This window comes from Cyanistes caeruleus, chromosome 6 (assembly GCF_971803275.1).
Source record: "Cyanistes caeruleus chromosome 6, bCyaCae1.hap1.1, whole genome shotgun sequence".
NCBI lineage: Eukaryota > Metazoa > Chordata > Aves > Passeriformes > Paridae > Cyanistes > Cyanistes caeruleus.
The window spans coordinates 28547579-28560345 of NC_141706.1; the positions used below are offsets into that span (position 1 = coordinate 28547579).

Genomic DNA, 12767 nt, shown 5'->3' on the forward strand with positions numbered 1-12767 from the left:
TTTAGCTGTAAGCTCTCAGCATACTGCATTAAATGCTGCCACCAGCTTCAATCAGGGAATGCAGGGTGCCTCTCAGCGAGAGAAGATGAGGAGCTGGTTTAATTGGGACATTCAAAGATGTGGACTTAATTAGGCAATTTTCTTCACCTTGCCTGGGGACAGGAGGAATCACTGCAAACAGCCAATGGAAAGGTTTATGAGAACAGTTAAATATCTGCTGCATCTTCTTGTTCTTTCCCATGCAGGCTGGAGCTCCTCAAACTACTTTCAACTGATGTCAGGTTTTTATCATTTACAAGTGGTTCTCCCATCACCCTTTCAGCAGCCTTGTTCTACTTGGCTATTTCCCCACTGGGACTGTGCATTCCCCATCTGTGATTCATAGGGGAGAGCAGCAAACCACTGTTTGGGTCAGATACTTCATCTAAGGATGAGGTGATTCCCAAACTCTTCTCATCCCAGAAAAAACTCTGGTTATATCATCTTCCAAAGAGATAAAGAAATTTGCTTTCCTTTGTGATTTCCACTTTCTGGCAAAAATCTGTGATTGCTTTTTTGTTTAAAAGAAGCTATAGGTTGAAATGCCTACAGATTTTTCAGTGAAAATTAATAAAATCTGGAATTAAAAGAACAAAGGGGATGTGCACTTTTTGTGCATATTTGTTCTATTTTTCAGTAAATGAAAAATCTTTAAAAAAAATCTGGTGCACATTGCTCTTTGTGTCTAGAAAAAACTATTTCTTGTCTAGCCCCTGTGTGTATGTAAAACACCTTGCCCTTTCCCCTCTCTAATTTTAAGATTTATAGTCTTCCTTTCCAACTGCTAGGCTTTCCTCCACTGAAGAAAAATAAAAACAGCAATAAATTTCCAAATTCAGTTGCCAAAACTAATCCATCATTTGAACATTGGCACCGTCTCTGATAAGATATGGACCTGCATCATTCAGCCTATTCCATGAATTTTTGTTTAGTTACTGCTCTTACTCCACTGGGAAAAGAAGTTCTGCTGAAGCCAAAAAATGGGTGGGTATTTTCCATCTAACAATTCCATATGTTACCTGCTGGGCCCCCATGTGACAGAGTTGTGGCTATTTGGGAGTACTGTTCTGTTGTTCTGTATTTAGTTCCAGTCTCAGTACTGGGTATATAAAATTGAAATGTGTTTCTCCTTTCTGCTCCCTTCTCATTTATAGCTTTATAAAAATCCCCAGCCAATATCCCAAGTCCCACTAAATCTTTAGCTGCCTTTTAAACCAAATACATAAACCTTGGTAATAAATAAAATAACACATTTATATAAAAACTATCTCATTCTCCTAATAGATCTCCCTAAATTAACATATGTCACCCGTGATATATTAGTACATACATCTGTATTCCTGATTTAGCTGTAATATCTTCTCAGGAATTTTAAAGAAAAAAGTCTCCAAGTATATCAAACTTATTTTTCCTAAATCTCTCTATGAAACATAGAAGTATAACTTTAGTTTTTAGAAGAATTATATGAGCATGAAAATTATGTCCCACAGTAACCCTCTTGCTGTATTTAATTTTTTATATTTTTTGTTTGCTAAAAACATTTAGCTTCCTTATTTCTTATCTGACATTACCTGACACGGTATTCACTCTTCAGCAACCATCTGTCTTGGCACACTTTGGATTTAGCTAAGTGAGGAGACATTTTCTTTCATGCTCAGAATGTTTCTGTGAAAATTGGTAAGCCAATCCAGTGGGTAGTGGGCAGAGAGGCAGAAGTAGAGGCAAGAAAGGAAGGAGCCATAAAATTCAAAGAACCTTCTTTCAAAGCTAAGTGCTCCCCAAAGCACACTTCATCTCTCTAAGGTTGGGAACACACCTGGGGTGCCTAAATTGGCAGCCTAGTCACAGCCAAAAACCTAATCTGAGCTAGGAGGTGAGCCCTTCAGTGGCTGCTGAAGGGAGCCTCAGACTATAGATCAGAGCCATTACTGCAGGGCACTGGTCTCTCCCTGCCCCTTCTCTGTGGAAGCTGAGCATGGGTGACTCCCTTAAACTCCACACACACCGTTACCCTGCCCTTTGGTTAATCTCAGACTTGGCTCGTTCTTTCAAGTTTCAGCTCTTGAGTAAGATCTGGAATGTCTCTTGGGCTACACTCGTGGCAAACATATGTTGGGGTGTAGGCCACATGTGTGGTGGTGATGGGGCAAAAAAAAAATAGTATGTGGAAACTTCTCTCTCTCCCCTCCACCCTCTTTGTCACCAATCCATTTCCATGGTTTAACATTTGTGATCTGAAGAATCTGTTCCACAGGCCCTATTTCTGGCTCACTCTGCAAGTTATTCTGTTTAACAGGCCTTGCCAAAAGTGGTTGATGATAGCATGAGGGAGAAGTCTAATGGCTTTCAGCTACACTATTCACATGAAACCCCTGCTACAGACTGACATTAAGTGAAATTACTGCTGAACTAGAACCTTCTCATGTTGTTCAGTGGAACCTGTTCTTTCTGAGGTGTGACATCCTTCCCCCAGTGGCAGTGCATGCCATTAAACTGTTGAAGATCTGCAGATCTTCCCAATTTACAGGATTATCTGGCAAATGTTTTGCTTTGCTGAATGTACCAGAGATGTGCTCTTTCCACTTCACTGAACTAACTAGATCTCAGGCTTCTAGTTTTGAGGTTTTTTTTGTTGGTGGTTTTTTTTGTTCGGTTTTTTTTTGCACTGGTAGCTTGGATCTAGGAACCCCGGGTAAAATATCACTCATATTGTCTGTGATACCTAACATGAGGTGAAAAAGACTGTTTCCAGCAGCATCAAAAAATTATTGTAAGGAGACTCCAGAATTTCTTGAGGAAAGCAGGCTGTTGGCAATGCTGTGATGTTGGAAATCTGCTTAGAAGGTCATGAGAATTCATTGCTGGGAAGAAGAAAGGTAAGAATGGGGACAAGGTGACATAAGCACTGCTAATGCCTCATGCCCCTGGCTCCTGAAAGCTTAGATGCTCCTGTTGGAACTCCAAGGGGCAACCCTATGACCAAAGAGATCAATTCTGCTGCTCTGGTAGGATGTAGATCTAATCTTCTCACTGCTGACCCATGAAAGGGCAGAAAACTGGAGTTTTTCTTCTGAGATCCTTACCAGACTGCAATTCTGATTAGATGTGGCTGGGCAAGAATGCCAGGCCTCATTAGAAATGTCATCCTTTTGAAATTCCCCAGGAGCCAAGCAAGGATAAAAAGAGCATCTACTGACCAGGGACAATAATGAACATGTAGGCTGCTGGCAACAACATGCAGAGTGAGGTACATCCTGGTGCTGCTCCCTAATATTCTCCATTAACAGCCCACAGGCATCCTGGGGAAGGAAATACAGCAGACCAAAGGCCAGGGAACAGACAAAACAGGAAAGGTACAAGCATTCAAGACCCCTCGCAAATGAATCTGATGGATTAAAATGTATCCCACCTTCAGTCAGAAGCTTTATCAGGTGCCCTCCTGACCCTTTGTCCTTCTGTCTCTCTGCTTCAAGCCTGTTGCCTAGCTGGGAGTTCTGCCTTGGCATTTGTAACCATCTTATTTTATCAAAATCGCTTGTTGTTGACTAGATCTTTTTCTCATGTCCCTTCAATTTGAGCTAGCTGAATTTTGCTTGCTCTCCAGTAACTATTTCTTTTTCTGCTGTCAGTGAGTATGTGAATGGAGGAGTCTGCCTTCTTTCTGTCATTTCTCTAACTCCTTCCAAGCAGCTGGAATTTATTTTAATAAAGTTCATTTCAATGGAGCCTGGAGCCATAATACATGAGGCTGTGATCTCAGACAGGCTCATAAATTAAGCAGGGTCAGCTCTGGTCGCTGCATGCATAGGAGACCTCCAAGGACACCCTGTGTGCTGCTCAGGCTGTGCCAAGGATGCAGCGACTTCCAGACTGTGCCTGCCCAGGAGGCTGTCTCCTTTGGCATGCTGTCCCTGGCCACTGCCAAATGCTTCAGAGGGAGATACACGATCCCTGCACTGGGTGAGTTATTCTTAACTGATCTTAAGATCCTCCTAGACCTTTGTGGCATGAAGCTGCTGGTCTGCTGTCTGACGTGTGCGAGGGTAGCTGGGGGCACTGGGCTTACACAGCGCCTGGGCCACCTGCTGACAGTCATACAAAAGGTGCTCCTGCAGGCTGCTCTGCCACCAGCCCCATCCCAAACCTCACTGTCTGTCCTGAAAGCTGAATAAACCACAGGGGTATCTGGACTTTGTGAGGAAAGGAGCCAACTTGAACATACCCTTTGCAGTTTTCCCCCTGAAGCTAGATAGTAAGTATGTGTTCTTAAAAAATAGATAGTCTTGTCATAAAGACTCCAAAAGACAGTGACCTCTGCTGTAGTAGTTCTGACTTCCCAGGAATTAAAACTTATTTAAATAAGAAAGAACTTTTCTTGTTGTACTTAAAACTGTTGGTTCACATTATGTCTCTGACAGAAAAACTGAAACGCCTGTCTGCTTTCCTCCTCCGCTTATTAAATGCTTTTCTGTGTGTAAATCCCTATATTCAGCAATTATGTCACCTCTAAAACTTCTCTTCTGTAGGCTGAATTAATTGAATGGAATAAGCCTTACATTTGAAGTCTTGTTTTCCAGTTCTTGTGGTCCATACTACAGATAGCCCTGCTCAGTGATAAAGCCTGTGTGCTTTGATATCCAGCAGCGTGTTTTTAATTCAGATTACAGTAAAATCCACTGATTAGCGGTAAAATAATCCTTTAGGCTATGTTCAACAGTGGTTCTTCTTCACCAGTGAACTTATTAATTTAACCTTTCCCCTCCCAAGTAGAGGAAACTCCCAAACATACTAAACATTTTTTTCCTGTTAACATTTAACAGTTTTTCTAATACTCTGATCTTGACTTAGTGTTTAAAGCAACTGTGAGACGTGGTCTCTGTTTTCTGGAATAGCATGATGTGGAAAGAGAGGCCCTCAAAGAGCAGGAAGGCCTCCAGGTCAGGAACTTTCAAAAGCTGTCCTGTGACCTTCCCACTAGAGAGGGATGTACCATCCTCAGGAGAAGCCTCTTCCATTTTTTTATAGTCTCTGGTGGTGTTGAGTGAGATAGGACTATTTGTTTTCCTTCTCTTGTTTTTCTGGCCCCCTTTCCTCTTGCCATAGTGTGCTGCTTCACCAGCCGTGGAATCAGAGTTTGCAGAGAGATCTTAAACCAGAAGTTTAAATTCATAGCACTGCTGTGCTTCCCACTTCTCTTTCTTGATGCCTTTTCTTTTGCATAGTTTCAAGATTATCTCAAAATTTCAGAAGAAACAAACGCTGTTTGAGCAGGCATGAGGTGGGTTTTTCCACTGACAAAACTGATAACACTTCTCATTTCTGACCAGAGATTAATTTTGTGACTCCCTTCAGGTTTTTTTCTCAGCTTAGAAATCTGCTATCAGTCTGGAGTGCTGAGTGTTTCAGTTTTTATTGGTTTGAATGTGAAACACATCAATAACAGCCTCTATATTACAGACAGGCAGATGCTAATCTCCAAGTCTCACTTGACTTTGAGTTTGTTTGGTATCTGAATCTAAGTCTGCAGAGGGACTGTGACAAAAGAGTGTTAATACTTGTTACTAATTAGTTTCCTCATCTTCTCAGTGTCTGTCTGTGCCATCACCTGAGAAATATTGCTTGCGTGGTGTTATAGGAGTGTCAGATATTCTGGATACCAGTGCTGATGTACACTCCTGAAATTCTGTCTGGGCAATGACAATGACTCAGCCAGATGGTTTTGCTTGAGAATGACTGGGTATACTCTGTAAGAGCTGTGTTTTGTTTTCATTCTGCAGCCAAGATGCTCTTCAGCATCCAGCCTGCATTTAGTTATAATTTGCTCCGAGGGTTGGTGTCCAGGGTCTATTGCAATGTCTCTTGTATTTTGTGGTGTCTGTATGTCCCTTATTTCAGGTATGCTACAGGTGTGCTACAGGAGTTTTCTTAGTAGCTATCAGGTGTCCTGGATGAGTGGGCTGAAGTGTCAGAGGCTGCTTAAATGGTTGATGCAGGAGAAAGGGATACTGAGTCGAGTTGAACCAAATGGAGAGTAGAAGGAAATTGAGTCAGAGGTTCTAAACGTGCATCAAGAAGGAAACTTCAAACATTTTTCTCTTTTGCAGAAACAAATAGAATTCTGTAATGACCTCAGATGTGTTGTGTGAATGGGTGTGGATGTGGGTGACTCTGTGAGTGTCTCCGTAACATGCTACAGATGTTTTTCTGTTTGCTTGCTTGTTCTGGACATTTTGTTCAGTTCAGCTTTGTATTGTTTTCCAGACCATTATAAAATAGCTCATCTCCAGGCACTGGGCACTACTTGATGGAGGTATAGCATCCACTGATTAAACATTTACCATCTCTTGAGATTAGGAAGAGCTGCCTTCCTTTTCCAGAGTGTGCCAACAGGCTCTGCAACATTCCCTGCCCCCAGCAAAGGTTTTGGCTGCCCGTGCCCAGGAGCAGGTCTGCTGTGTGCAGCTGTAACCTGGGGTGAGACGCTGTGAAACAAGCTGTGTGAGATCTGCGTGGAGCCTTGGCAGAGACCCCCCTGGAGAGACCTGGGAGAGTGGTGAGAGCTGCTGCTAAGCTCAGGCCCTTTGTCCTTACTGCAGCTATGTTGTAGATATGCCTGACCACGTTCCTACCCCCAGGTCCCTGAGCCAGTGACTGGAATTCATAGCCTGACTCGAGAGCTGCCTTGCCTTTGAGGACTTGTCTGGCAACTGCTGGACTGAGCCCAACCCTGATTAGAGCCACTGGACGTGCTCTGCTCCTGCGCTGCACTCGTGGGTGGGAGCACTGCCCTGCCTGCCCTGCCCTTGCAGAGCCCTTGCAGAAGCCTCAGCCCTTGCAGAGCAGCCCTCTCCTGCTGCTCTGACACCCTGCATCTGGCAAAGCTACAGCTGAGATATGCAGGGCATCCCAAGCTTGTACTAATAAAACCTTTACAACATCCCTCACCACAATGTGTTTCTGAAATGCATCCAAGAAGTTAAAGCCTTGATTTGGAATACTAACCACCACCTTTCTATTAAGCCAAGCTTTTTTTGGTGGTGTTCAAGCTTCCAGGGAAAGGAAAAGCCTACATCAGAGATGGAGGGAGACATCTGAAAGACAAGATCCACTTTTCATACATAATACCACAACTTCAAAGTCCATTAGCTAGCACCAGTAGCACATGATTTTTTTTCAAAATAGTTCCATGTGATACAGTATTTTGAGAGGTCATCTGTGCCTTTTGTGGGGTTGTTTAAATATATTGGGTTTATGGAAAGTCAGTTAACAGCAGTTTCAGCCTCAATGCATTAATGAGTGATACAAACTGTACAATAGGTACAGCATCTCAAAGTCCTCTGCACATGTATTCACAGGGTTCTGCACACAGAGTGTTTTTAAAATAGGACCTCCTTATAGTTTTTATTTCCAAGTAATACTGGCAGCACTTTGGAGATCTTGCAGTTCATATGAGAGAAGACTTCCAGCAAAAAATAGGAATTGCTCTGGTTGTCTTCCATGAACTTTACCACAGCCTTTAGGAAAGTATTTTCCAGCTGCTCCTTTTTTCTGACCAAAGAAACTGAAAACAGAGGATGAAACAAAAGCATCTTATGGGCTGCTGGAGGAGATAGAAGGAGGCCATGTGAGGAGGGGTTTTCTGGCTGTGATTCACTTTCTTGCTTCCAAAGGCCTTGTCATATTCTGCATTCCACCTAATCCCCCAGATTTAGATGCTAGCACCACTGGGGCAATCTGTGTGTCCTTTTCCAACCAGCAAATGGAGTAGCTGGCTAGCTGGGGATGACTGACTCCTACTGCCCAGAGATTCTCTTGACTGCCAAGACTTTGCACCACCCTGACTTAATGGACTTTGCTTGGAGTAACAGGACCTGACTCCTAAGATGAAGCAGGTAAGGGAGGACAAATACAGCAACTGAACTGATTCCTGACTTTCCAACATGTAAGTATTCTAAACTGTGGGGAAAAACTCATCCACGCTTCTTGAAGCCTTCACAATCTCTTCTTTGTGTCCTCTTTCAGGGCAGAGCTGACAGGAACTGAGACAACAATCAGCCTGTATACTTAATTAGTGCAATTTCCCTTGAGTGGCCTGCTGCTTTTAGGCATAGATATAATCTGCTGTGCATGACATCCATAACATAGATATTTGGAATAAAAGGTGGGAAAATATCTTCTTTTTATGTGTGCAATCTCATCCGTTCCTCTTTGGTCACTGGGGGTGTCCTCTACAGTCAAAACAGGACTGGTGGAAAGTACTGGTGGGAATTCAAAGGCACAGCTTAATGTATCTTGCCAAAATCAGTACTCAGGGAAAGGCAGAGAACTACTTCTGTCTCTGTATCGCCCATTCCATGCAGCAGAATCTGGGTGAACGGTTCTGCGTGACTGCAATTGTAAGGTCCATGCCTGTATCTACAAAGAAGTTCTAAATACCAAGAACATGAGCCTGGGAGAAGTTTGAAGTTCCATAGAGAGGCAGCAGGACCATCAACTCAAGAAACAGAAGTGACAATTGCATTTGTTTAACACTGCAAACAGACACATAGTATGAAATCAGGCACTTGAGCTGCTTCCCAGTTCACCAAAGCCACTTGTTTTAATGTACCAACACTGCTACAGACCCTCAGCTGTCCCCCTGGGCAGCAGTTGAACTCAGCAGTGTGTGGACATGGATGTTCCCTGCCTGGTGCCTCCTTGCTGTGGCCTTGCAACATAGGACTACATAGCAAAGGCCTTGGGTATTTCCTTGCTTTTTCCTGGTTCCTCCTGAACTTTGCCCAGAGACTGCACTACACAGCTATAACTTGTTTTCTGATAATCTCCCTCTTAGCCATTTGGACAATTTAAGAGTGGAGTTATCTACCTGTGGTCCAATATTCTACACACTTCAAGAGTGAACTTGTTTGGATAAGGCCCTGAGCCTTATCCGCAACCTGGGAGGTGTCCATGCCCATGGCAGGGCAGGTGAGACTAGATGATCTTTAACGTCCATTCCAGCCTCCTAACACTCTGTGATTCTATGATTGTTAAAACTATTTCCCCATGCCACGTTCTGGTCTCTTTCTACAGGACAATCACACCGAGTTTTGTCATCTTCGAGTCTAGGGGTCTGGGTTCAAAGCAGCTGAGATTGATCCTGCTCCCATGAATTAGCTCTTTTGACCCATGCTCAGGAGAGTCTAGCTCACACAGTTTAGCTGCATTTGGACATGGGGAGGCAAGGAAGTAGCTCAGCTCATCCCGACTCAAATGTGAGTCCAGTTTGTTATAGTTCTACATATCCAGCTACTACTGTCAGCAATGGCTAATTCTATAATATGGTGTCAGTTGTTCCACTTCTTATCTTATCTAGTTCCTTTCTTCCTAGCCACATTTCAATAACATAGTTTCTTAAACTCTGCTCCCACTTTTCAGTTATTGCCATTCCTGTTCCAGGGAGCAGCCTGTGTTGTCATAAGGAGCTGTTAAAAACTCCAGGGGAAGCTTAATCACAACATTCATTTAGAAACCAGTAAAATATGAGTGATAGTATTGCTTCCCCTGGAGAGGAGGAAGAGTTAACAGTTTGTAGACAGTCAAAGGCTGATTCTGAATGGGGCTGCAGCCCTTTCAGAATCGACTGTTCTTTTTTGATAGGTTTTTGAAAGGGAGGACTTAAAGAGGCTTCTAAGTAGCAATTTGGAGGGTAAGTATTAACTAATGGTTGATACTTTATTACAGTGCTAGAGGGCACTGTACTGTTGAAGGTACTGTTTATGGATCAAATATAATAGCTAGGAGCTAGACAGTTTAATGGCTTGAGATTCCTTTGCACGTTTTGTTAAAGAGACATGTTAATCCTGACAGTGTTGTAACTCATAATAATTGCCCTCCCCCTGTCACAGACATTCTCTCTGTTTAGTTCTTTGTTGTCCTGACCCTGTGGACTCTTTTCTTCTGAAGATGTGCAAGAAAATATAAAGTGCTTCCATTCTGGATAGAAAAACATTCTGCATGCAGTTTGCAGTGGTGCGAATGTCTGTGTGTGGTTCAGGCCACATGAAATCTGAATTTACTTGTCTGAAGTACAGCTGTGGGCAGCAGCCCTCCATGAAAATGGTCTTCTATCCAGTTAGATCATCTTTAGAGTTGATAGATAACAATGAAGTGTACTTCTAACTGCTGTCAGTTCAGATAAACACAAAGCCCTTTCTACAGAATGCCACTCATTGTCTTACAACACTATCAAAAAGTTGATAGTGTCCATCAGTGTGACCCTAAACAATTCTCACCTTGTGTGCTTCGGTGTTAAGTGTTTCTCTGGAGAAAACTGTTTTATCTCTGCTGCTGGACTTCTAAATTGAAAACAGGAAATAGTGACACTCTCTGAAAATTCATACCTTGTCTACAAAGTTCTTTATGGAAGTTTATTCACACTTTTTCCCCCTAAGATGTGGTTTCATACATCATTCATTCATTGGTCTAAACAAAACATTCATACATTGGTCTAAAGTATTAAAATAGTTTTGTTTTTAGATTAGAATTCAATATCAAAGTTAAACATGAATATTCACTTTTTAAAGTTTGCCTGTTTTTTCTCTTATTCTCACTTTAATTTTTTCTTATTAGGAACAGAAAAAAAAGGAAGTTGTGGATTTTACTGTTTTTTAGAAATATTTGTAAATATCAAATTTCCTACCAGTATTTATTTTTTTTATAAAGTTTTGAAAACCTAATTTCTAAGTTTTCACTTAGAAATTTCTTTTAAAGTAACTTTACTAGTTCTCTTTCTGAACTTCAGTCAGTGTTATCATGTAAGTTCTTCCTGTATAATCAAAACACGAGGAGAAGTATGTTATTGCTGTTTCTGGCCATCACCAAAAATATCAGTCCCAGACAGTGATATCATGACAGCAAAGCAAACCTTGAATGATGAACAGTCTGTGCTTTTACATGGTCCCAAATAGAAATGCACACAGCTAGCAGACCCATGAAATCTACTGTCTGGAAGATTTGTTGCAGTGGGTGAAAGTGTCTTTGGGAAGAGTTTTCTGGCGGCAAGCGTGTTGTGGGTTTGGACTTGGGTCACTGCCCAAGTGCACTGAAGGGACAGCATGCAACTGAAGGTCAGGGAGACCCAAAACTGGGAGGGTAAGCACCAAGAGGGTAGATGTTCCTATAAAAATAATAACTTTTATTGCCAGTTTCTTTTACTGCAATTTTCCTTTTCCAAGTTGTGTCAATTAAGTCTGAAGAATGATCACACTGAACACCTGAATTGTCTTCAGTGGCCTTTCCTACCTTTCAGAATATGACTTCTTTCTTCACCTTGCATGGCTGTGCCTGCAAATCCCATCTTGCACATTCCCAGGCACCGGTTTCCAGAGCAATTTCTGTTTGGCAGTGAACTGCTATTTTTTCTGCTTCCCCTCCCATCCCCCAGTTCATGTTCTAAGCAGCTGTGAGGTGGGCTGATCCTTCCCAGAAAAAAATCTAGCTGTTGGCCTGTCACAGGAAGAGAATTAGCTCTCTTCACTGCTTTGCCTCCCATGGTCCTTTCTTCTTCTTTCCTTTCCCCTTTGCCTTTTCCCTTTCATCTCAGCTTACCTTTTTATTTCCCTGTTGCTGCCTTAGAAACTATGGTGCTCTCTCATTTTGTTCCCCTCACACCCAACTTCATGGATTGAAGACATCAGAATCACAAAGGAAATTTTTCCAAGTCCAAAGAATTGTTTTGAGAGGTGGCTGTTAATTTTTCACATATTGTTTTTTTCTAAGGAGATACTTTACAAGTATGCTGGGTTTGATTAAAATGGCAGCTCATATCAGAAAACTGAGAAAGATACCAGTCCTGTCTGATGTTCACCTGGAAGGTAGACAAGGAACTTGAGGGTGGATTTATAACATTTCAGGAAGTTTCTTCCAAGCCGTATGCATCTCCCTCTCTAAAATACAAGAAATGTTAATGATTCCCACATACTAGAAAATGGTTTCCTTACTAGCTGTTGCACATCTGTGATTAGTTTATAAGGGTTTCATTTTGGTCTTAGCTCCTTATCCTATAGTACACTGAAGTATTTGAGTTGTTTTGTTTTGTGACACTGCCAGTGGCTATAATCTTTATCCACAAAATCTTTCTTGTAGGAGTTCTCATTGCTGTTTTGCAGTGGATGGCACAGTCTTGGGTGCTACAAGAACTTGCAAAACTACTGGACTGAGACAAAGAAGACAAAGATTGGTGCTCATTAGAAAGCCTCAGGTAGCAGTGACTGCAATGCTCCTCATTAAGGAATGTGTGTTCCTGGTTTTCTGGCTTACTCAGCCCCCTTACAGCACACTTGTGTGCTCCTGGGTGCCATTTCAGTCCTATGACTTACCCTTTTCTCAAAATGTAGATTAATAATGGGATGCTGGCCAGCACACAGGGAAGCAGGCTAATGGCTAAGAGCGGGAAATAGCCAATTAAAGGATCAAAGTCAGGGAAATTAAGCCTTGAGAGGAAAAGACACAAATAGGGTGGGGTTGGGAAGAGTAGGGTAGTAGTAGCCCTCAGGGGACACAGCAGAGTAGGAAATGGGACCAGAATCAAAGCAGCTGATGGCAAAATGCAGCTGCTATCCCATGTAGGAATTGTCTTAGAAGGGAGAGAAGCAGCACAAGAAGAGAGAAACGGAAAAACTGTGTGGTATGTACCCTGATTTTGAGAGTTGTTTAGCCACTGCACCCTCAGGGCCGCCTCCGGTGAG

At 42.4% G+C, this 12767-nt stretch overlaps 1 protein-coding gene across 6 annotated transcripts in view; it reads left to right on the top strand.

The window, feature by feature from the left end:
* The window catches only part of TSPAN18 (tetraspanin 18), a 185521-nt gene that overhangs the window by 4572 nt on the left and 168182 nt on the right, over positions 1–12767 (top strand). For 3 of the 6 annotated variants that reach the window (XM_086895021.1, XM_086895029.1, XM_086895036.1), the window contains one exon: positions 12166–12280. The exons of the other annotated variants lie outside the window; for them this stretch is intronic. The gene's annotated coding sequence lies outside the window, so the exon portion shown is untranslated. Of the gene's footprint in view, positions 1–12165; positions 12281–12767 lie in introns of those variants that run through there. 6 annotated transcript variants of the gene reach the window in all.